This window comes from Perna viridis, chromosome 11, assembly GCF_037379345.1.
Source record: "Perna viridis isolate PV_CMFRI_1.1 ecotype Kerala chromosome 11, ASM3737934v1, whole genome shotgun sequence".
Classification (NCBI taxonomy): domain Eukaryota; kingdom Metazoa; phylum Mollusca; class Bivalvia; order Mytilida; family Mytilidae; genus Perna; species Perna viridis.
Window position 1 is genome coordinate 7,220,910 of NC_142455.1, and position 23,999 is coordinate 7,244,908.

At 33.8% G+C, this 23,999-nt stretch overlaps 2 long non-coding RNA genes across 2 annotated transcripts in view; one reads left to right on the forward strand and one right to left on the reverse strand.

Annotated features, from left to right (window-relative positions):
* Window positions 1–944: 944 nt before the first annotated feature.
* Window positions 945–16,608, forward strand: LOC148602795 (uncharacterized). Its single transcript, XR_015916840.1, has 4 exons — window positions 945–1,023; window positions 3,031–3,118; window positions 5,772–5,786; window positions 16,033–16,608. It is a non-coding gene; the product is annotated as an uncharacterized LOC148602795 (long non-coding RNA).
* LOC148602796 (uncharacterized) overlaps window positions 11,475–23,999 on the reverse strand; it is a 33,379-nt gene continuing 20,854 nt past the window's right edge. The window contains exons 2-5 of the long non-coding RNA XR_015916839.1: window positions 13,736–13,904; window positions 12,989–13,080; window positions 12,577–12,657; window positions 11,475–11,766 (exon numbers count right to left, since the gene is read on the reverse strand). This is a non-coding gene — a long non-coding RNA (uncharacterized LOC148602796). The remainder of the gene's footprint in view (window positions 11,767–12,576; window positions 12,658–12,988; window positions 13,081–13,735; window positions 13,905–23,999) is intronic.

Sequence of the window (23,999 nt, forward strand, 5' to 3'; positions counted from 1 at the left end):
GAATTGAGGATATTTTTTAATGTATTTTAGACCAGGCATATTCTTTCCTACACCTTAGCCGACGAGTGTTGACATGGCTTTTAAATGGTCAAAAGTTTCCTGAAATCCTCAATTAAGCTAACTAGACTCACTAGAACCTATAAACCTGCAGTCATACGTGGCCATAATTTTATTCGTGCAAAGACAAGAATTATTCGTTTAGTTCGCTTCATATATGTTAAAATGCTTTGTAAGTTCACTAAGTTATAGTATAAAAGTTTAATTAAACACCATATCTGCCGCAGTAACACAATTTCTAATTGAATTGAAATAGTTCCAAAGGAAGTAAGTCTTCAATAAAGGGACACATCTTCATTTTCACTTCATTTCATCAGAAATTAAATCATAAGGGTTGTTTTTATAAAAATTTGCCCAAGTTATGCTCACAAACCCAGGGCGGAAAAATTAAAAAATCATCCAAAGTGTTTTTGAAGAGGCTTTAAGTAAGTTTAGGTGTTAATCTTCAAAATTCTAAAGCTGGAAGATAACACTCGTGCAAGCATTTCTGAAATCGGGAAATTTGCTAGGTGTTTATTTTCGCAATTTAACGTTTTGACCAGAATTGAAAGAGTAATCAAGGGAATCAAGGTTATAGCGGTAATCACAAGAATGCAATCCAGGGACAAAGGCCAGACATGGAAAACAGACATACACAACAAAGAACATAAAGTAACTAAAATCATACTTACAAAGAATAACAAAAGCAAATGAGCAACTCGGACTCCACTAAAAACTGGAGTAATTTATTATGATTTTAAGCTGATAATTCCAATAATACCGAAGGCGTCTATATCTCCCGCCTTGACACTGGCACGAAAGCGGTAGAGTGTGTTTAAGCCTCATGTTTTGTAATGTCACTCCGAAATTTTCACGGATCTGTCCGTCATAGAGTCATTTCGTAGCCTGACTTAGGACATTGTTTTGACGGGCTATGCAACGTCGGATATTTTCTCTCGTATTAACTGGTGTTTGACCTTCCACAGGGTGAGTTACATTTTTGTTTGTGCTTATATTGTTTAGTAGTGTTTCTTTAGTGCTTGTCAATCGTTGAGTTTTCATCAAAACATAATCAATTGGCAAATTCAAGGACAAATCAATTAACTGCGTTTACGAGTTGATTAACCTATCCCGATGTTCCTGTTAGGGTATTTGACATATTTGTATATGTTTTACACCATTCCTCACCTGTTATGCTCTCTACGGGTGACGCACATTTTTTTTGTTACTACTGTACTGACCATTTGCAACGTGTCATAGACTATAGTAATTGTTGAGAAATACAATCACGTTCTAATGTAACGTTCTTTACTCTGAGTTTGTTGGTATTTTCGAATGTTCATGTTTTATACATTTTTATGATATAAATGACTGTGTTTGATGTGTACTTGATGTATGGAACGCGTTATTAACATGAACACTCATGCCTTGCATCTAATTTGTTTCATCTAAATGTTGTACTTGGTATGCTTATTGTTTCTGTCTTCGCAGTTTTGTACCCTTTCCGAAGGTCTATAATAAATGAGTTAAAAACTGGCTGTGACTCATTAAATATTTATTTATTTATTTACTTTCTTTCATTTATGTTATCTATATGATCAATATATATGAGTCTTTTACAAAATACATTTTACCTATAGGACTTTATTCTTCACATAATTCCAAACTTTAATTCTGTTTGTCATTCTTGCTGGTGCCTTTTTGTAACTGGCTATATAATTGGCAGGGCGGACATTTTTAGCCTTTATTATGCAGCTAACAATCACATTAATAGTACTTACCAATACAAATTCATTTTTCGGGATGGTCGCGAACAAGTTCGGGAACGCATTCAAAGAAATAGAAAGTATTTTTTGTTCAGGTTATTCTTCTTCATTATAATATTTGTTAGGATTATTGTACGCCGTATAATATGCGGCACATAAAATGAAAAACTGAAATGGTTCATATTTCATTTAATGTCTTTTTTCAAAGGGGTTAGTTCAAAAACATTTTTGTCTTATTTCAATTTCTTATTATTAGATGGTAATCAAGTCAAACAAGAACTGACTGTATAATCCTTAAATAAGTTAAAAATGCGAATATACTCATCATACAGATATTGCACAGCTCGGTATGCTGTACATGCATTTCAAAGGAGTAGCCTCTCATCAGCAAATGCATAGGAAGATCTGTATTCAAACATAAATTGCATACAAGTGCTCAAAAGCAATAATATCAAAATTGGAAAAAAAATCAAGCAACAGAAGTACCATATGCAAGAACTGACATGATTCATGATGAAGAAAATCCCATCCAAACAAACAATGCTTTTTCAATCTATATATGCTATATTCTTACGTAACAGTTGTCCTTTTCATATTCAGATCTGTACTTTTGAGAAAATCATCCATTTATCTCCCACTAAAATCAACCAAATCGAACAAAGTCAAGAACGCTAACCCTTGCAAAGGGCTTATTTCATGTACAATCTATATAAATTGTATCTCAAAAGTGCAACACCCAAATCAAAAGCTACGACTGGTTATGTGTTCTGTAAATGATTCTGAATAAGAAATAAAGAATAACTGAATTCGATGGGTTTTTTGACATGCTTGTTTCACATCCTGTCCGATTAAAAAAAAGACTGCTACTTAAGTTTTTTTTAGATTTTCGATACAGCAAATTTCGGTAATAATCTACTGAGTATATATGGAAGAATAGCAAACACTTCCCGTGTAAAGACAATGAGATCCCCGGTCGTGTGAGGAAATCACATAATGAGCATCAAATATGAACATCTTGCCTGATTATCTAACTCTCCTATTATGTGCTGCATGTGGCGTCTTGTTTTCAGTATTTTTGGTGTTGAATACTTCTTGTATCCAATTTAGTTTTTGGATCTTACTTTGTATTTAGTTCTATAATATTGCTTGTGAGAGGCAACTCCTTGGACCACATGTGCATCATGAAATATGAGTTTCTTTCATAACGTAGTCTCTTTCACTTTTAAAGCACAAAAAATATGGACGGACTCAATACGGATGTGTAAAATTCCATGATATTGAACAAGATGCCTTCACGCTCATTGGAAGGAATCTGTGTAAGTAACCCTTATGTATAATAAATGTTTAAGTACTTCTCCGTCTAAGAATCGGGCAAAATGTATGTAAGGTGTGGTCTATGAAGAAAAAAAAAACGCAGAGATTTTATTGCATTAACCAATTAATTATACCTGATAACCACCAGAAATAACCCTCAAAGTGTCTGTAAAATTTGCCTTTTTAAGATATTGATAGGTCGAATTTAGTTAAAATGCACTACGGAAAAATGGCGGAAAATTTTCCTGCACTCTTTTCCTATATAAGCAGTCAAAAAATACCTGCGTCATAGATGCTTCAGAATAAACTTAAATACCTTTTTGGTTGTTTTCTAGATGTACTGAATATATTTTAGGCAAAAATGGCTTAATGGGGAAAATGATGTGCCACACATTGCCTGATTCTTAAACAGGATGGTACTCTATTATTTACTTGGACAAGTTACACTATTTACTAACGTCGTCTTACGTATAGTAAGAGAGGAAACGAAAAATTCCCCTAAGAATATAATCCTATTTGCACCATTCATTTTGTAATAGCTCTTCGTCTTTTACTATAATGTACTTTTAAGATCATCAGAACCGTTTCTAGTGAATTACGGCGAGTAATATAGCATTTTGTAAAACTTAAAATTAAAAGTTGAAATTTGGTTGATATATTCACGATATTAATAAAATGTTAGCAAGAATTTATGTATAGACAGATGGTAAACAAGTGTAATTTAGATAAAGAAAGCCGGAATCCGGAATGGTTTAGCCCCCTGCTATACTGTGAAAATACTGTTATTCATGGGGTACCAATTTTCTTGGTTTTTGTGGGTAGGTCAAACCACGAAATTTGGTTCCCAATGAATAGTAGATTCCCATTCATGTGTATATTGAAAACTTCAAAACCACGAATTCAAAAATCAACAACTTGTGTTTCTTCCCTGATCCACGAAAATTGGTATCCACGAATTAAAGTACTTTCACATTATTAGGTTCTCTCCTCAGCTCCGGCTTTTGCAGAAAGGATTTATTATTCCTACCCATTTTTCACCGCCTTTGTAAAATTCAAAATAAAGTAGTACGTTAACCACCAGTCATGATTATGCATATCAACAACATAACCGCAATTTATTACGACATAAATTAATTTTGACATATTGTTGTCACTGTCTGTTCCTCCTTGATATTTGCAGTAAAATTGTATATATGAAAGCCACATTAAGATACCTCCAGCTGATTTTTGCGAGTTTTAATTATGCCGTGGAAAATTTAACAGTTTGGGTTGGTAGGTTCTTTAAATATGTTTTTGTGCACTGCTCAAAGATTATAGTATAAATATGGGGTAGGCATTGCTTAAATCAGCGAGAACCATAAGCTTCACCATACATGTACCGTCTGTGCGAGATTCGTAAAAAAAATAAAGGAAATTACAAAGAGGGGGCGACCCGGTTGAAAATGTTTATTTAAGCAGCAAGCAAAATCAGTATTTCTATTTGAAAGTCTGTCTGGGGGATGTTTCAATAAATGAATACCTTGAACAATTTCCCCCATCCCCAAAATTCCTACCCCATACCATTTTCCTCTCGCTTTCAAAATGGTCAATAACTTTATAGCACCTCGCAATACTTTACATTTTTTATCCCTTAAGGGCATCTGTAGCAACATCCATTTCAGTTGTGGCATGTCAGATCAATCTGCACATGTACAGATACCGGAAATATTAAAGTTCTCCACGGATGTTGGGAATATTTTACACATATCATGTGACGTAAACAAAATTCAGACGACAGCTGCAAATATTCCAAACAAGAAAATGATTGTCCTTCCTAACTTAGAAAAGCTATGCTTCGATTTTGATAATATAATCGGAGTTATATTTTTTTCCAAGGCGGGTTAGGTTCTTTACAACAGCAACAGTGTAACAGCGGAGATACACGTACGTACATCTACGTGTTTCCCGAAGTTTTTAAAACATAACATTCACGTCTTTTAATAAATAAAACAAATTAGAAAAAGACTTGGAAACTATCAGATAAGATGAATTTATTTTTACTGAAACGTAATTTTAACCTATGTTTTTCTATTTGTTTGATTGAAGGAATGATGAATTTTCTCCGTAAGGACAGTCACTTTTTGTTACTTCCGGGACATGACTTTTTTTCGTTAGTATATTGGGGAACCTTAAGGGAAATTTAGAAAGTACACGTAATAACCGTATAGCTCGCATCGCTTCGCGGCGCTCGCTATTACTATTGCATCTTGTATTTCCATCTGTCTATCAAACTAAACAAAATAACACTATTTAGTGAATACAGATCTGCTGCTGAACACTATTTTGTGTATATGGATCTGTTGCTGAGATTGCTCACTGTAAACAAAAGTAGGATACATTAAATTGTTGTTTACAAAATTTCAAGACATTTTCTGGGGACTCAATGAAAGTGACGTCGACTGTAGATGTAACAAAACGTGAACGATATCCTTTAATACTTTCAAAAGCTGACTCAAGTTAATTTCTATTGGGAAATGTCTTCTTCTTGAAGGTCCAGAAGTAAGATACTATTTTGTCTTATACTAGAGTTATAGTTTTACCTATATGGTTTTAACATATTTATTTAAAAAAGTTCTTGATAATCAAATGCTTAGTTTTATTTTTATTCATTTTCAGCAGAAGAGCTAACATGTAAGTAAATAACATTTGAACAGATTTGTATTTGAGGTAGGTCATAACTATTATTTCTACTCGATAAATTTTCTTAGTTTTTCTCAAAGACGACTCTGCTTGAACATATTTTAGATTTTTAATGTAAAACATAGGTCACCGAATTTGATTATGAGATAGTGGAGCCTTAAAAAAACCCAATGATTTACTACATTTTATATGGATTCTCTTGGGAATTTTCAATTTTCTAAAAGATTCTACTGACATTCTTTCATATTTCAAAGAGTTCTTGCAATATTGAAAAAAAACCACTACAAGTATTTCAAAAGAACATTTTCCCGACAATTATCTCCCCGTAGAAAAGAACCTCCCCATGAAAGAGAATTTTTAAAAGTAATGATTTCAATTTTACTATTCTAATGTTTATGTAAAAAATCATTTTAAATAATTCTAATAAACTACTTTTACATCATTTCAAACACCATTAGTTAATAGAAAATGTGTATGTCTGTATAATTTTGCAAAATTGTCTGTGTAATATGTATGACCTACTTTAAGACCAACAATAAATTTTACATTAAGATCAAGTATTGCACTTGCTTTGGATTCATTATTAAAGAGTAATCAAGGGAACCAAGTTTCTAGCGAAAATCGAAAGAATGTAATCCGGGGACAAAGACCAGACATGGAAAACAGACATACACAACAAAGAACATAAAGTAACTAAATAATACATACAAAGTAACTAAAGTGATTGAGCAAATGGGTCTAAAAACTGGGAGAATGGACTAAGTGCACTGGTAGGATAATCGTCCTCTGGTTTGCAATTATTCGTGAACATATTAAAACCAGTTTACATTATCTTTAAACCATTTGATTATTCGATAGTTATACATGTAAATCATAATGGATGGCTTGCAACTACTTGCAGAAGCATATTGTTTCTTCTGAATATTTGCAAACACCCTTATTAATACTACATTAATTATTAACCAACACCTTGAAATAATTAGATGGAGACTGTCCATGTGACTTTTTTAAAAAATAAAAATAAAGCAATTAAGGTCAATGCCAGGAAGGCATAATCTTATTTAATTTCAATAATATGGAATTTATTTTTTATCTGGGCCAAAACATGGACATTTTCCTTGGGCAACCAAGAGGGCATCTTCTTATCCATTGTTTCCCTAAAATTTCTGAATGGAATTTGATGAATCTTCCACAAATTCTTTGTCATATGATGCCATTTGTAACAGCTCACATTTTATTTTTTTTTCATCTTGCATCAATTGCTAATCAAAATGCTACTGACTGGATTAATCAAACAAAGACAGCTTTTATGGATAATCATTTTTATCATGTATGAAATGCAACCCCAAGAGGTTTTACTGTCTGCAATACAAAGAATTAAACATCAGCGTTTAAGGTATTTTGGGTTGTAAAACAGCAAATTTTTAATAAATATGATGAATAGAATCTGATATAGTTCGAGGTCAGACAAGTCTGACTACTTGGTTGGTGATAAATTTAATTGGCAACTGGTTTTCTTTTACTGAAGTGCAGATGCTGCAAAAGGTGACAAACTACTATTTCATGTCCGGTCCCCATTCCTTTCTATGTTTAATGCCGCTATTTATGAGGCTCATAGCAACTTTTACATTAATGCAGATGGTGCTGGATGAGTTTTCTTATGATAAGCACCCTTTACCTTAACTCTTATAAAATGTCAACATACCTTATATGCCGTCTAATAAAGAACGACAAGGCACCAACGATTTTTATCCTGAGGCAAAAAAAAATAATAATAATATGTGTGTTTCCGGTCATCCGACCGACCTTAAAATAATGGGGCCGACCTGAAACATTTTTTCACAAAAAAAAACCGATTTTTTTTAATTTTTGGTACGTTTTGTCTCCTTGCGATCATAATTACGTCGTGGTTATTTTGGATCTTAAAACGTTATTCCAAAAGCGCTTTATAAAAGCAGACTTGATTCTTGATTCCTGATTTACTCCGAACGATTTTTGCCTTGTGAAGTCAAAACAATCTCGAATATAAAAACCACGATGGCCTGCTTAACAGCGCCAAGCTCGGTCATCGCTATTAAAATGGCTAAATGCCATCACATGGACGCAAAAAAAAAACATTATCGTGCTTTCCTGACAAGACAACATTAACAGACGTTTATACCAGCTACCACCCAAACTCCTCCACCACAAGTTCCTCAAATTTACATACGAAATATCTGATACTGCTACAACTTTCCTAGATGTACGTCTAATCAAGGGAAGAAGATTTCTTCATGAAAATGTATTAGACAAGAAAACATATTTTAAACCAACTAACTCATTTATGTATCTCCATCGAAGAGTTGTCGTAAAAATCACGTCTTCCGTGCATTCATTCACTGGGAAATAATTCGATACCGAGGATCAACAAACTGTGACAGGGATTTACATGAGGCTCTTTCAAAGTTAAGATTGAACTAAGAAGAAAGAGGTTACAGGAAATCGGAAATTGAAAAACGTTTTTCTGACGCTCTAATAGGGAAGAGGAACTCTCTTATAAGACAAAAAAGAGATCAAAGGTGAAGGAAATTCGTTTGGTGATGACAACTAAATACAATCCTTGTATAAAGAAGTTGCACAAAACTGTATTAAAATATTGGCACCTTATTGGCGATGATATAGTTTGCAAAAACGTATTCAAAGAAAAGCCAATGATAGCTTGTAAAAGGCACAAGAATTTAGCAGAGCTGCTAACATCAACAAAGATAAAAAAAAATGAGTTGTTTTCATAACATATAGGACAATCCTTGATGATGGCGGGCCTATATGTGCATTGAATTAATTGATGTGAATGACCTAAATAGTAGCAGTCATAAATTACCGCCGAAACACTAGATTAGTGTGGTATTGATGCAAACAATAAATTATGATAAGGATACCTAATAGATTTTTAGGTATTTAATACTAATTATTTTGAGGAAGTTCAATGAACAATAAAAAATGTAATCAAAACCACTCAAATAGCAGGAGAATTATGGGAAGGCAAGGCGTGGATGATGGGTTTCATTTTTGTTTGAGTTCAGTAAATTTAAGACGAGAAACTGATTTTTTATTGATATTATATAAAACGCACAATTCTGACACAAATCTTCTAGTTTCAGCTACAGACCAAACTTAAATTACATCTCAGAAAGTATCTTAAGAGAATTGTCTAAGACAAGATGTTTGTCTTTTATTGAAGACTTTACTTAAACTTATAAAATTGTATCAGGATGTCTTTGGACACTGCTAATCATTTGCTATCCAAACACGAGGATCGGGGAACTTAAATCATTAAAAAAAAACATACAAGAAAAAAAATTGTAAAAATAAACATTTTTCCGATCTATCTACCTGCAATCAAAATTTTTAGGTGATAGGAAACACACACATTATTTTTTTTTGTCCTGAAAGGAAGGAGGCTGGGATTTGATGTCGGATAAGTATTGTATCTATGTATCAGCAGCAACTGAAAGCTTTACGGAAATTAATATTTTCAATTAAAAACTGGCTTTTTGAGTAATGGAGAAAATATTGAATCATTATTTTTATTTTGAATGTATGAGTAAAACAAAATGTCTTCTCAGAATTGATCGGTGCATATAGTGAAAGTAGACAGGGGAAGAAACCCCTACATTCTGTTTGAAGTTTAGTCATATCGGGAAGCCAAGAGTCTACAGAGACGACAGCTGATTCATTCAGCATCCAGGTGACTCAAAGTTTGTATACCTCTACTTAACTATGAGAATGATAAGACGCAATATCGGGATTACTTCGGGTCATTCCGAACTACTTTCCTGTATGTTAAGGCATTTTTCTTGTCGAAATAGTGGCAATACACCTGAACAAATTAAGTATGATATACGACCGGTAACCAGTGCATAATGTTGTAGCAAATATAATAATGCTCACCGATCAAGGTCAGTGATCAATACTATCTGCTGTTTTCAGCGAAGTATAAATAGATCTGATCCGAAATAAAGAACATCGTTTAGCTAGATCCTCTCATCTCCGTTTTCGCTATATAGATGACGTATTATCGTGAAATAATCCTAGTTTTGGGGATTTGATGCATCGCATCTACCCCAAAGAACTTGAGGTAAAGGATACTACAGACACTGTGAAGTCAGAGTCATATCTTGACATACACTCAGAGAATGATGGTAAAGAAAAACTATCAACAAAACTTTACACAAACGTGATGACTTTTCATTCAGAATTGTCAACTTTCCTTTCATCTGTGGCAACACCCTTTTAGCACCTGCGTATAGAGTTTTCATATCACGACTCATACGTTATGCCACAGCTTTCCGTCACTAAGCAGATTTCTTACAATTAGGCTTATGGAACAGGGTTATGTTGCTGGAAGATTGAAGACATCACTGCAAAAGAACTCGTGGATCGTTATGATGTATCCATTTGCACCATGAAAACTAATTTGTTCAACGTGTCATAGTTTTCCTTTCCTCTTTCGTTTACCCCGGACTTGACTTTTTATGAGCAAATCGGCGGATGGTTCTAGAAAAGCAGAGGATGCTAACCCTACCGATGCACCTGGTCTATGCTCCCAGTTCTTAGTCGAGTCCCAGTTGCTCATTTATTTTTGTTACTTTGTATGTATTATTTTAGTTACTTTATGTTCTTTGTTGTGTTTATCTGTGTTCCATGTCTGGTCTTTGTCTCTTGATTACATTCTTATGATTACCACTAGATCTTGGTTTCCTTGATTACTCTTTAAATGAGAAAAAAACGAGCCATTAAAATGTTGGCAGCATAAATGTCTCGGAGATAAGGACACGACAAAAAAAAAAAAAAAAAATAAAAAATAAAAAAAACACAAATTGTCAGACACGGACTTCTTTATTGCTGCCTGTAATATGCATTGATTAGCTACGATTTCCGTATCGTTTCTTACGTCTGTTGAAGTTCCTCCAAGGAGTCACACGTTGGGGTCGAGTGTGTTGTTTTGAACGAGTCTGACATCCAACATCCGACTCTACATGCGCACTTTCACTTTTACCACAATGGTAATCATCACCAGCAACACCCATCTCATTTCCGGTACAGGAAGATTAGAAGACGATCTACTTGGACAGTTTTTCGGAATGTTGCATCCCATTTCTAAAATTATATATTTGTTCATTGCTAAAGTAATGAAAATACTTAATTGATCAACATGTATAAAGGCGAGTGTAAATTAGATATTGTAGTTGAATTTCGCTGGTCGTGATTACCCATTTTTATCAGATTTTCGGACTTTTCTGGTTTTATAATTTTTTTTTTGCCCAGTGTTCCCACTTTCCTTTTATAATTTCATTAGGCACACCTTTAAATGTTTTTGAGTAATTTTTATGAAATCCTTGTTAATATTGCAGCGTTTTTAATGAATGAAACCTTCTTATAGAAAACCTATGGAAAATGTAGAGAAATTCTGTTCCCGCTAAAATCAACTGATTATACTTAGTGACAAAAAATAAGTGAAAAATTTTAAAAATAAACCCCCCTCCCCCCACACACACTAGTCAAAAGTTTAACCCTGTTACATGTTTAAATATTTGTCATATCAATTTTATCATTTTTTTTTCATGTTAAACATTTTTAAAGCATTTGATCAAACCATGTTTTAATCATTAACCTTTGCGTTTTCATTTTTCTTTATTGACGAATGCATTTTATTTCAACATGTAAAAGTATTTTTTTAAGTTTCTGTTTTCTTCGTGAAACATGTTTCTACCTTAAAACAATGAATATACTAGAATCAAAACTTATTATATTAATAGAATACAATGTACACACTAGTTACATGAACAATACAACCTTTCAACTGCTGGGTAATGGATAAGGATGCTTATTATACATTTCTGCGGGGGAAATTCTTTTGTTATACACAACGCCCTACTTCGGAGACGTATATGTCACGCATCACACATGCTCATTGACTACCACTCAGTTACTACAAAAAAGGTCTATAGTTTTCATAATAGTGTTTTGTAAAATTGTGTCTTACCCGATATTTCCTTCACTGAAAAAAAAATCGATAAATTGAAAATAGATAAAAACTTTTATACATAATTGATATATAAATGAACCATACATTTTTTTAAAACAAAGATTCCATATTGGTAACAAACAAGAGAATATACGATGACTGCTTATAGAAACACATTCTTAAGATTGAGCCATTCGAACTAGTTCGATCCAATAACATTTAATTTGCACCAGGAACCTCTACAGAACAACTGATAAACAGTTCTAGGCAAAAAGTGAAATGAGGGATAGTCCTTGTAACAATGGCAGTATCAAAGCACAAACTGGAAACACTTGTGTATAAGTTTCAGTGTAATGACAATTTTGCTAAACCTGTATTTGTGCTGTTTTTTGTAGTGGATTAGGATTGTGCAGGACATTTATCATAGTTCATTGAATGCCCATGGATTGCCTTTAGTTGCTTTTTAAAACAGTATGGTTGTTATCTTGACACATGTACATTATCCAATTTAGTATCTGATCTAATTGTTTGTTTTATCAAATAATGTAAATATAACATAGAATTTTGCAACTTGTGTTTCCGAAAGCAAGACAACTTTACCATAAATTCATTACTCGTCATGCAAATGTTTGTAAGGAGCAATACTTGACTATCTTTACAGACTCTAGAAATGTATTGATATAACATTATATTAATTTTTACGTGCATTTTGCTTTAAATTTAACAAAACTTTGACTCATTCTGACCAAGAGATGATTAACTACATGTACTTACAAACCCAGAGATCTGGTTTCGAATTAACATTATTAGGATCACAAAATTTTCAAAAGTCTGTTGGTGGTTCGTTTAACGGGACTGCAAAAAATTGGAAAAAAATATTGCTAACAGAAAGTAACACCGTAGGATATACAAACTATTATTTGATAAAAAAAAGGTATTCAATTTCTTTGTTTTAACAGAATCATCGTCAGGTATAATCATTTACTCATGGTCTAGGTCTTTATATTCAAATATTTTATACCAAGTGTTAGCAAGATATATAATACAAAATATATGGAAAAATCCAAACAAAACAAACAAACAAACCGGATGATATATCAGTTTTATTTTACAATGTGCTCAATGTTAATTATTAAATTAAAAATTATAAAAAATCCATTGACAAGCATTAAAGAGGAATACTTACTCAGAGGAGATTTATGAACCACAAATCCTTCTTTCCCGATCTTATTGTATTTAAAGCACCGGTACAGATGTTTTCCACTTTTATTAAGTCGTCTGTAAAAGAATTTAATTAAAGTCTTGTTGTTTTATTTTTATTAAAAAAAAACTTTTTAAGACTTAAATACACCAGTGATCCCATCATCATTTACCCATTGACTTGTGATGGGGTTCTATTAAAGTTTTTTCATAGATAGTAATGACACATACCAACTGCAAGAAAAAAATCAACAGACACGAGTACCAGAATGTTTTCAAAACTAATTTTAATCATAAATACAAAGTCTTCAGGTTACTCGTGGTATGACTCAGTTGTTCTTATAGATACTTGATAGATATTACATATACCTAGATGACATATAAACTTTCAGTTAGCCAGCTCACACACATCTAAATAGAAGTATAAAGATACATGCAAGAATGGTTTTCATACTTGTCCTTAAAATTTATCAGAAAGATAAGAGTACCAAATTAAAAACAAAACAAAAACTAAATTCACCTAACAGACAAACAGAAAAAATTCTATTCCCATATGACCAATCTATTAAATTTTTTTTCAGTTTTATGTTCAATGTCGACACTTCAATGATTTGTTTCGACATCTAGGTATACAAATCCACTATGAACAATCGGAAACAAATTGTTTGTAACTTTAAAAGTTTTCATAGATAGTTAATACACGCCAAATCAGATCAATTCATGCAATTTATACCTATACAATATGTAAGGTCCGTTAATCTGTAGACACTCTCCATCCTCTTCTCCCTTTTCACTACTTACAAGTATTTGATAGGCGCTTGGAAAGGAAACTTCAGCGTCAGCCCTATCGTTGAAGAATGTACGACCTTGCATGAAACACGGCCAGCTATAGAAACCATTGACTGAAATGAATTGTATTGGTTTATAGATTAAAGCTTCTACAAACAATAGGTATATTAATTTTTTTTAATTAGTTATTTATACAATATCTAGACGGATGACAAAAACATTTGTAGTAGCAAATTACCATTCATTGACAAAACACAATTAACATGGACGTACATTGTTTTATAAAAGGATTGTCTTTCTTTGACCATTAAGGTAGCTATTTAGGTTAAGTTGGTTGCTTATGTAAAAGCTAGGATATAATATACAATAATCAGTTATTATCTATTAAGACAAATACAATTTTGACATTTTCATTATGGTTCAATAAGTTTGGTTGCTGTTAGAATCACTTGCCTATATTCTCTACAACTAATCTGATGATTAACTTATAGATTTATCCTTTTCGTTTTCTGCTTGAATGATTTACTTTGAAACTTTTCGAAACAACCCCTTTTCGATTTTGAAATTCGTTCGGTTAAGACAGGTTTTGGGCTACCAAGGTTCCAAATATATTTAAACCGACCAAAGACACTTTGTATCTGGTGTTTGCAATTTTCTGTTGTTGATTTTTCATGAATATGTTTAGACATATTTCACCGTACAATGTTTATTTAGAGGGGAGGGGACAAGTGAAGATTGCTCAGCGCATGGTACACAACACTCAATTTTTATCGTATTTTCCATAGAAATTTACACGGTTACTGTATAGAGTAATAAAGGGAAACACGGTTATAGCGGTAATCAAAAGAATGTAATCCAGGGACAAAACCAGACATGGAAAACAGACATGCACAACAAAGAACATAAAGTAACTAAAATCATACATACAAAGTAACAAGAGTAAATGAGCAACTCGGACTCCACTAGAATCATCTGCACGCACCCATATGGCGACTTTGATATTTTTAAGAGCATAGAGCAGACTTTATTATCGTTTTTTAAACCTTTATTTACTTAATTCAAATTCATTTCAAATTCATTTCAGGCATTGGTTTGTTTTTTTTAAGTAAACATTGAAGATAATGTGTTTTCAGGTATAATTTCAATACTTCTTAACCAATCAACGTTCTGATAACAAAGTCGACATGATCGTAAAATCAAATTATTTTATATTTTGTTCAATGAGATGGAGTTTCTCATGCTTATCTCGTCGAAGGGCTTTGTCGCGAGACAAGATGAGCATAGGAAACTCCTGCAAGTTGAAAAAAAAAAAATTACATAATCTGTTTATCGCTGTTTTGCTGAAGTGTAAGTTATTTGATTCTTTTATTTTCAGTTTTCCTAACCTAACTATGTAGTTTTTTAAGCCCTGCATACCCGTGTGCAGGTCCGGGTGTTATAAGAATAGGCCTGCAGCAGCGCTAAGCTTGTCGTAAAAGGCGACTAAATAGTGCTCAGAACCCTAGCCGGGGGCTAGGGTGCTCTGCCCCCAGAACAACTGGGATGTGTGCCCCAGAATGGGGTACTCCTGGCGTATTACATGCTGGGGTTGTCAGGCTATAATACGGAAAACCTGATCGCAAACCATAGTGGTGAACCGTGTTTGGAGAGTAATCAAGGGAACCAAGGTTATAGCGTAATCAAAAGAATGTAATCCAAGGACAAAGACCAGACATGGAAAACAGACATACATAACAAAGAACATAAAGTAACTAAAATCATACATACAAAGTAACAAAAGTAAATGAGCAACTCGGACTCCACTTAAAACTGGGAGCATGGACCAGGTGCACAGGTAGGGTTAGCGTCCTCTGTTTTTCTAGAAACACCCGCCGAGTTGCTCATAAATAGTCAAGTCGGGGTAGACAAACGAGGAAAGGAAAACTATGACCTGTTGAATAAATCAGTTTTCATGGTGCAGATGGATACACCATAACGATCCACGAGTTCATAATGACGACCATAAAACTTCTGTAGTGATGACTTCTTTCTTGTAGCAACATAATCCTGTTCCAGATGCCTATTTGTTAGAGTTCTAGCGCGATACAAAAAAGTCTGCGTAGTTTTGGCAAGCTCTGGCATAACGTATGATGTGTGATATGAACACTCCATACGAATATTCAAGGGAACGGCAAAAGTTTGAAAGTAATGTTAAATTAAGTAAATAACCGGAATTGTTTACGTATGACTTTTCTTTTGCAGAGTTAACGACTTTCAAGTTTGACCAAACGACCGGCCTACTGACAGCAATGCCTACTAAATGTGTGCTACTGCTCATTTGATTGCATGCATAATTTGACCTCCAAATTAATATGAATCAAAATTAAAAAAAGGATGTGCAAGAAGGAAATTGCTATGAAGACTCATTGAAAGCTTCATTAAATTCAATGCAGTGACGTAGGTGTAGTAGCATATAAGAAATGGACACCCGATCATTCGTAAATGGCAAAGTCCATATTTTGCTAATGTGAAACCTCCAAGTTGATTGGGATCAGAAACAAAAAAGGAGTTACGCAATAGGATTCTTTAAAACATTCATTAGATTCCATTCAGTGGTATAGAACGAGTAAGTCGAGATGCATGGCTTTAAAATCATTCGGCTAAGCACATGAAAAAAAATCTTATTACAAGAAAAACGCAAACAATCAGTTAAAATATTACACAACATTATCAAATATTTCGTTTTCTCATAGAACAGGTAAACGTTCGTCCTCATAAAAGCAAAACCCAATTTCATCGACTTTTCTGGTAATTGTTGCTTTGTAGCTTGTGTTCTCGGTTGGCTCATGTAATTATTGCTTGGTTTTTATATTAACTGAGTTCATTACTCCTAGAAACAGCACACAGTGCATTAATTCGATTTATTTTCTTTCTTAAACTAAATATATTTTACACCTATTTAAAGTGAATACTAGTCTAAATCGAACACATTAAAAAGTCCAAAAGAGGTTGTATGTAGACATGTTTTACTGTAAGAGATTTCACATTCAAACCTGTGAATTAATTTGTGTACTTGATGATAATTGGCAATATCGGTTTACCTCTAGGTCCTAGTGTATACAATAAGAACAACAAAGCTGGAAATGCCATCCTTAAGGATTTGGAATGGAAATGCAATATTCTGTTTTATAGGTTAATTGTTTCACAGTCTTTTTTTTTGATTGATTGAAGCAGATGAAAACCGCAGCCAAAAATAAACCATGTAATCTCGCGATTTATGTATGCTGAACTTACAGGTTGTTTACAGTACGTGCAGTGCTAGGTAGGTGTGATGACAAAACGAAACAAAACAACAACAAGCAAAGCAGACAAACAAAAAACAAAACAACAAACAATAAAAACAAAGCACGAAAAAACTTAAATTGTAAAATTAGTCCTAAGTTATGAGGTCACAATACTTTTATCTATTATGATATCATAACTTACGACTAATTTGACACCGTCGAGTTGTTTTTATGACAAGGATTGTGGATTCTTACACAGACCAATTTTGAAGTCACCGAAACATCAGAAATAAAAGGATCGTACAACTACAACCACAAAAACACGAATTATAAACAGGTCAATAAAACCACAAAAAACGTAGATGACAACTTTTAAACATATTGTTTGATTATTCATGTTTCATAATTTTACCCGACGCTTCCTGTCTTCATCTTGTTTCTTTTGAATGGTGGTATATATAATGTACAACAAAGACTATATGTGGGCAGATTAAGGGCAACGTTTTGATCATATTTATCGATTTATTTTCGAAACAAGTGCTATTTGTTTCGTTTCTTTTTTCATAGTTTTCAAATGACAAATCTTCTTTTTTTGGTGCTAAGAGCACTTCAGGGCATAAATTACATTCCTTAGAATCTAGCAAACCTTGATATTTGATGAATAAATGCAGCTTAAATTGTAATAACTTCGTGAAAATTTAAATATTTGTACATATTATATACGATGCAAAGGTGATTCCGTTACTTCACCTAAATTCTAAAAATATAAGAATACATTATACAACCTCGTTATGATGTGACAACATGATGGAGTGGTTTTGTATTTAATTTGCTAAATTTCTCCACAGCATACAAATCTTCAATACAGAGTTAAAGATAAACCTTTGTATATTTGAAATTTGATTTGTAATTAAATCTTAAAAAGTTATCTAAACACACACATCAATTGGCAGAACAAATACCCACGGGCCGACCATTTATGCCGCATTTATGCGATCGCTCGGGGTAAGATATCGGGATATTTCGATTCTAAAAGGACAATTACGGCACCTTTTTTAAAAATATTTCCGTATGCTATTACGTGTAGCTTATACCCGTAATATTTGTCTAAATTTTGGCTGTTGAAATGATCACCAGTGAAATTTAGTGCTTTGTATTTTTCATAATGAAGGAAATGGTGAATTAACTAGAACAATGTTAGATATGGCAGTAATCATTTGTATTATAAGGTCACAGTGTTCACACATGAACAGGTACTACGTTTCATACTACTGACACTGCCGTTGACCAAACTTTACGACAAACTTGATGACTTTTCAACTTGTCAAATTGTCAACTTTCCTTTCATCTGTGACAACATCCCGTCAACACCTGCGGCCCCATGCAGGTCCGGGTGTCAAAAGAATAGGCCTGCAGCAGCGCTAAACTTGTCGTAAAAGGCGACTAAATAATGCTCAGAAATCTAGCCGGAGGCTAGGCGCTCTGCCCACAGAGCAACTGGGATGTGTGCCACAGGTGGTGGAATGGGGTACCCCTGGCGTGTTACATGCTGGGGTCGTCAAGCTATAATACGGGAAACCATAGTGGTGCATCATGTTTGGAAAGATGCCACGTTCCTCGCACGATAAGGAACCCTGCTGTGGTATTCGATAGGAGTAGGAAACTTTGCGCTCCGCCACAGGAGGCCAAATTGCCCGATCCTACCAATCCCTCTTTTCTCTTGTGGCAATCAAAATTTGTCGACCCTATTATCCTTGTGTCCCTTCCCTTTTTTTCATTTCGTCATCATTTCATGTTCATGGTGTCATCCATTTCATGTCCATTGCCTGAATATAGCTAAAATATTGCTGCTCGGGCGTTAAACCCCAACAATCTGTCAATCAAGACCTGCGTATGGAGTGTTCATATCACAACTCATACGTTATGCCAGAGCTTGCCGAGACTACGCAGACTTTTTGTATCGCGCTAGAATTCTAACAAATAGGCTTTTGGAGCAGGGTTATGTTGCTACACGATTGAAGTCATCACTACAAAAGTTTTATGTTCGTCATCATGAACTCGTGGATCGTTACGGTGTATCCATCTGGGCCATGCAAACTGATTTGTTCAACGTGTCATAATTTTCCTTTTCTCTTTCGTCTACCCAGGACTTTACTTTTTAATAGCAACTCAGTGGGTGTTTCTAAAATAAGCAGGGGACGCTTACCATACCTATGCACCTGGTCCATGCTTCCAGTTTTTAGTGGAGTCCGAGTTCCTCATTTGCTTTTGTTACTTTGTGTGTATGATTTTAGTTACTTTATGTTCTTTGTTGTGTATGTCTGTTTTCCATGTCTGGTCTTTGTCCCTGGATTACATTCTTTTGATTACCGCTATAACCTTGGTTCCCTTGATTACTCATTGACGATTGTTATTGTTTGTGTTTGTTTTCATACATGATGGCGCACGTGGCGAGTGCTACCGTATACATGTGTAAGTGATTTTTACGGAATATAATATGACTTTTCTAAAATATAACGTTTAAATTTTTATTAAATATGAATTTGATATTATTTCACCTTCTGAAATGATTGAAAACAGCTGTTACACATCGGAATGTTACATGTGTTTGTTTACATGATTTAAGATACACACATACAAACCACGCCCAATAAATCGCGTGCTTCTCATATAGCAATCGAAAATCAACCACAGTTTTGGTCTCAATGCCTTATAGGACGTCTTATTAGAAGTCATTTTGAACCATGTTAAATCGACAACTTGTTTAACTCGATCCAAGTTAAAAGTGGGTTATGTTCAGACGGGTTTCATTGCATTTTAATGGGTTTGACTATCTCTCTGAATGTGCATTAGGTAACTACTGAATAAAGTGAATAGAAGATAAATTTGTAAAGAGACTCAAATTACAAAAAAAAGGAAATAAAAATACAAACGGGGTTTTATTTCAGAAATAAAACTCCAGAGTCAAACAGGATTCAACTGGCCCTTCAGAACAAACTTAATCTTGTTGAACTTGTTTCAAACCATTTTGTTTTAATTTTAGCTCTTTCATCGCTGTGATATATCATACAAGTATTCAAATTCACACTCATACTTGTTCGTCGTTGACATATTTAACTTATCAAAATGCATCTTAGTTATTCAACAAAACCGATGTATATTTTAGAGAGTGCCAGGTAACTTTCATATATTATTTTATAGAACAAAGAAGATAAGTGTCAGCCTCAGTAAGAATCAGGCAGTGGGTGAAGTATGGTATCATTTTGATAGTGTAATTTGACTATTTGCTCCATTAGAATCAAGGAAAACAAACAAGATTTTTCATGTCATGCCGGACCTTTGAATTAAAATTTCATTGAAATGCATTGATAATAAACATTTCAAGGGCAGATAACTCTGTCAAAAACCTCATATTTCTAACATTCTATTGAAAAAATTCCAAGCAAAGCCAGTGATGCAGAGATTAAATAATGGTCTTTTCAAACTGAGAGTGAAATTATATTATCACATTGGTGGGATGTTTCTGATTTTTCAAATTTTGCCTGTTTCTTTCAAACACTTACACTTAGTAATTTACCTTAAAAAAACTGAAATTGATATAATCCTGTTTTCGAATATATCGTGCCATGCCGGGGGAAACAAATACCGATGTGTTTGATCAAACCTCTGCATGTTTTTATACAATACACTACATAACAGTAGTTTGTCCTGAATTCAGGGCAAATATCAACATATATTATCATTTCCTGTGATTATTTTTAAATCAGTATGTGCTCGCCCTTTTCAGATATTTAAGATACAAAATATAACATATGCATATTTATAACAATACAAGATTTTTGTAACGTGTTGAATACTCAACTCAGAAGCAAGATACACAAAATTCAGGGAATTCTACATGCATTTTTTAAATTAAGACTTAAATAAGTCGGAATTTCGTGTTGACAATAGTTGAACTTACAAATCACTAGTATAGTCAAATGTTATATTTGGTTACATTTTCTGTTTTGTTTGAATCAGCTTGTAATTTTAAATTTACAGGAAGGTACAATTATATAAAAAAGAATATATTTTACTAATTTAACAAGACTGGAAATGGTGAATATGTCAAACAACACCCCCTCGGGATGAAAAGTGTCAGCTGAGGGCCACCCATGAGTCTTCAATGAATGACAAGCAAACCCTTACACGACAGGGTAAACTCAAGCTGGCCACAAAACATCATTATACACAGGTACAAGCGAAAGTTTTAAACATCCCTAAAAATCAGTTCAAAAATGTCTGAGTCCTTTGTTACAACGGAAATGAAGAAACTGATTATAAGTAACACAAATATGTAAACTACGGACCACTAGCCATTCACTGACATGCCAACTCCAGACCAGTTTAAACCCACAAAAAGTTAGGTCCTCATCGTTGGTTATGTCTATATACACTTAAACATCAGCGTAATTCCATACTTGATTCCTTATCTGTATCACATGATTATTAAGTAATGAGGCTATAACTATAGAAAACAATATCATCATTAGGATTTTTATAATTCCAATGAACACTTCGCTTTGGTGTACTAAGCTCATGCATTATTGTTTGTTTGTTCATACAATACCTGTATGGGCTTAACTTTCAATTTAGTGGCATATGGGGTAATAGGGTATTGGGTATATGGTTTGTAAGTTAAGTTCTAGTTTCATTTTTCTTTCCTGAATTTCCGGTGTAGAATGTTTTGAAATCCGAGATCACTTAACGTTGCATTACAATGAAAAATCGTCTATTGCATTTTTTGTACCATTTTAATCATGTAGAAGTAGATAGTTTTTTTTATAGGTATTTCTTGAACGAAAAAGAAGTTTGCTTTTTATACTGAACTCACCCTATTTGCATCGCAAATTTGCAACCTCACATAGATTCTAGAGTTGGGGTGTAGTTTAGACTTGATTATATATATATGATCGTAGTATTGATTACGACCTACTGACCGGACACACTTCCAACGACAATGATAGTCTCGACCGCTATAGTGGTCATGCTTACTATATAAAAAAAAACTAAATAAACGGTTCCTGGTTATTTTCTAACGCTCTGGTGGGACTTCATCATATATGTTTTTGTTATAAGTACGCTGTTTGGCCATAAGGAATGGCATATAGGTTACAGACCACCAATTCAACCAATGAGCATTTGGAACGTACGCAAAAATAGTCCTACGCAGAAATTACCCCTGTTCCTCATAGTGCTATGAAAAAAGTTTTTGACATGTGATCAAGAAAAAGGGGGAGGCATGTCAGAAATAAATTTTTAAAAATAGACCAATTTCTCAGAAAATGATTACTTTTAAAACTATTTCTTCATTAATATTGTTAAAAAACAAGTTGTGATTGATATTTTTTATTTGAAAAGTCAGAAAAAGTTCTTTGCAAATATTTAATGCATTTCAGTATGGTAGAATATTTTCACTTTTTTGCTCGCACAACTTGGTTACCGTATATTTAAAAATCAAATATTTAAAAAAGTGCTTGTCACATTTCACTGAAACTTTGCAAATGCATTCAGTATATGTGTAGGAAGATACCTGTATAGTTATTTATTTTTTCTAAGACAAAAAGTGACTCTTTAGGTTACAGACCACCAATTCAACCAATGAGCATTTGGAACGTACGCAAAAATAGTCCTACACAGAAATTACCCCTGTTCCTCATAGTGCTGTGAAAAAAGTTCTCATCTTATTTTAAAAATTTAAACAGTTTCTGAAAGGAAAAACATTGCTGTACATTTTATAGGTGCATTTTGCTTCTTGTGATGTGAAGCCTAATCTCCATAATGATTTTTAAATATACCCCTATCTTGTGAAAACACTGGGATTTCCCATGCTATTTATAGACCCTTCACTTCCGGTGACCAGTACTGCACTGCAAGTCTGCTAACCCCACATGCCATTCTGAGGATTGTGAGCTGACATATGTAGGATCATGCTGATATATAGTCATCTGCAGGTTAAAGTTGAGGTAAAGTCTAGAGAAGCCATTGAATATTGTGAAATTAGCATAGAAGCCTATGAGAAGTGGAATTAGTGGTTTTTAGCCTATATTAAGTTGAATAACTTGTGTTATAAAAAGACTTTATAAAACAAGTATGTCACGTCATAATATTTGGAACAAATGCCCTACCGTTTAGCTACCCTAGAATATATTTCCACCTTTTATACTATAAAGAAAATATTCTAATGTGGTAAAGACCACAACCCTAACATAATAACACTGTGACTATAATCACAAGCCTCCCCTCCAACATTACAATATCATACCAACCCTGTTCTTTGGACACTATCCCTTTCGTTGTCTCTGATCTATAGATATTTACTCTTCCACTGACGCTGATCTTTAGACCTTACCCTTTCAGTGACTCTGATTTATAGACATATAACATTCCAAAGACTCTGATCTATGGACATTTACCCGGATCTGAGAACATTTCCTTTTCCACCCGGATTTATGAACGATACTTCTCCACTGACCTTGATCTATGTAACTATCCTTTACGTTGACGCTAATCTACAGCCACGACCCCATCCACCACTGACCGTTATCTTTAAACAATTACCATTTTACTGATCTTGACATATGGACATTTATCCTTCCGCTGACTCTGTCTTTATGCAAATACCCTTCTTCTGACCCTGAACTATGGACTCTACCCTATCATCCATGATTTATAAACAAGTACCTTTCAACTGATCTTTAGACAGCTAATCGTCTTCTGACCCTGATCTATAGTGACTTACTTTTCCAATGACCCAGATCTATAGACAGTTACTCTTTCACTGACCCTGATATATGAACACTACCCCAATCACCAAACCTAAACCTGACCTATGGGCACTATCCCTTACGTTGATCCTGATCTACAGACACGACCCATTCCATTGACTCTTGTCTAAAGTGACAC